The sequence below is a fragment of the Cryptomeria japonica genome, chromosome 7, assembly GCF_030272615.1.
Source record: "Cryptomeria japonica chromosome 7, Sugi_1.0, whole genome shotgun sequence".
In the NCBI taxonomy this organism is placed as follows: domain Eukaryota; kingdom Viridiplantae; phylum Streptophyta; class Pinopsida; order Cupressales; family Cupressaceae; genus Cryptomeria; species Cryptomeria japonica.
Window position 1 is genome coordinate 131759361 of NC_081411.1, and position 3066 is coordinate 131762426.

Sequence of the window (3066 nt, forward strand, 5' to 3'; positions counted from 1 at the left end):
ATGCATTCCTTCTTATGTACACTCAATGAGTCCAACCGGGGACTCAACAATCCTCTGAGCCCTTTAGCTCTCCTTATGATTTTGTCTTTTTCCCTTTCAAGAGATGAAACTTGAGCTTATAATACCAAAATCTATCCATTAATATATATAGTCAAAGAATTTGATCCATCAACAGAATTGACTATACCTACAATTTTATCCTGTGAATCCTTAATCCCTTTATCTAAATTTGCAGTAAGTAATCCTGTGTTACAACATACTATGCAAATATTAGTACATTTCCATAAATCATTATCAATCAACTTCAATTTATCAGTAATCTCTTTCTTCTCTGATTCAATCATCTGATCAAAAGTTTCTTTGTTGTCTTGTGTGAATCTCTCCAATGCCTGTTGGTTAGATATTTATTATAAAGATTGAAAATCCTTAGAATAGTGCTCTGTGATTATTTTGAGCTTGCTGGATGGGCTTGCTCCTTTGTCAAAATGGAACTCCTAGACAAGTCTATGCAAAATTGGGATTGATTGATCAATAATTCCTTTGTCCAAAGAACCTTCCTTCATCATCTTCTGAGAAGCCATCATCATGAGTTCAGTAGAACTCATCTTAGTTATGCTCTCCTTCTCTACCTATTAGGTGTCAATTGACAACAATGATGTGCTCACTACTAGTTCCGTACCAGATACCTCTCCCTTCTCCTATGATGGTTTATTAACTTAATAACTTCCTCTTTTGCAGCAATTTCTTTGCCACTTGGTGCAGTATCAGTTACTATTGGATCCTCCTAATGAATTGTGTCCTTAAACTGTACATTCTAATCCGTAGGACTATTATCCTTAACATTTACAACCTGTACACTCTGTGAATCTATCGGTATATCCACATTTTCTGGTATCACCTCCATGTCCTGTACATTAGATTCTACCGGGGGCTCTACATCCAATGCCTTATTATCTTTCAAAATTTTGGATGGGGTACCCACTATAACTTTTCCTTTCCCTTCAATCGAGATGTTAGTAGTCTCAGTTTTAGCTTTTGATGAAGTGTAGAAACTAGGTTTGTCAATAAAGAATTGAACCCATTCCTTATGGGTCTCACTAATTATCTCATTAACCCTTCCTAACATAAGACTAACTATCCTATACTTGCTTCAAAGAATTGCTCTGTCTGTAACCTCAAGTGTCATATCCAACTCATTTGGAGTAATGGATCCAGAAGTAGTTAATAACCCTTGAATCTTTATGTGCTTATCCTCCTCCATAGCTAATAATATCCTAACATCTAAATTGTCATACAGTTATGCCGATATTTGCTTCTCAATTTCTAACAAAGCTTTCTTATATATCCAGATATAATAAAACCGCTTCCTCAACTTCTCTATGCTCATCATCATCTAAATTCTCATAATAGAACTATACATTTTTCAACATACCATCCTTAGTGACTTCATCTACCAATTCTGCACAAGTCTTGGGTGGGATAATAGTTACATTACTAGATACAATTGCAAGGTCTATTTGATCCACCTTCTTTCTTTTGCGAGTACCAGATGGAGCAGAAGGTGTTTCCTTTGGAGCTCTTTTCTTTGCCAGTACCTTGATTGTGACCTTCCTTATTGGTTGCTTCATTGTTTCCTCCTAAGACTCCTCACCTTTCTTCCTCAATACCCTCTTAAATACTAAAGGAGTGTCATCTTCAGTTCTAGAATCTAATGGAATAGGCTCAATAAATATTTTAGGCTCTTTTTTCTTCCTTCCTTTTTTCAGAACATCCATTAATGCCTTGATTTCCTGGGATACTTGTTCAACAAATTTGCTGGCCTTGCCTTGCTATTTCTCCCTCTTCTTCTTGTTGAATTTTGTTTGAACCTATTGATTCTTTTGTTTTGTTGTACCAAAGGATTTCTCAGCCTCATCAATAGGAGCATCAATTAACATCTTTGCATAAGCATCCAAAATTTGAGCATCAACCTCATATCCCATTTCCTCTATCCATATCTTTCAGGGTTTAATTGCTTCCATCAAGGTTTCATCCCTTTTAACCGTAAAGCAGATCTCGGTTGAGTAATTATCAACAATGTGTTTAGGAACCCTCTTTGCGGATTTCATTGCCTTCTAAAATGCCTTGAAATAATCCCAAACCTTATCATCTCGCTGACTACCCAAACTAGCAATAGATTATTTCAGTTGTCTTCCTACTGAGATATCAAATGCCCATTGTCTCTTCCTAAAACAGGGAGTTTCATTAATAAAAAATAACATCAAATAAGATTCCCATATTGGAATGTCCCCTTTTTCTCTCTTTTAATCTTCCCCAGGTTAATTGACAACTCATCTAACATACATCCACAAAGATATATCTTCTCATTTTCCCTCATGATCTTATGTGCGACATATATGCAGGTGCTAGAAACAAAATTAGGACGATTGGATTGAGTTACCTTGTACCCAATGATCATGCTGCCAAATCTGATGTCTCTATCAGTAATGTTGCTGACCCTCATGGATCACCAGTCTGAAGCTGCACTGCTGAGTTTGTTAACCTAATCATTAGAAATATTTTTCTTCGGATGCTGACCAATTTGCGACAAACTGGTGATGGCCGTAATGGCCTCCTTCATGATCTTATAAGGTCTATCCAACCAAATTAATTTTCCATGCACTCAATTCAATACATATATAATGATCTCATCTTTGAATTCACGGATATCCAAAATGCCAGTAAACCCTATATCCTCAATGTTCTTCTACTTGGGCTTGATCTTTCTAGAGTCACCCATCAACTCACTCATATACATTCTCTTGATGTCACTAGTACCCAAATCCTCAATATGGCAGTGAATGTGTGCTTTGACGTCTTCCACATATGCAACTCCTTCCAGAACATGAGAAAATGCACCAACTGAATCATCCAAGGTGGCAATATGTGGATATTGCTTGAAAATTGGCCTAGTACGATCCTTAACCTCGACAATAGTTGGATTTTCAATAAAATTAGGTGCACAGGATGATCCCGCTTCCATGATGAAAGATGATTTCGATAAGTACCTGAGAAATGATTGTCGGT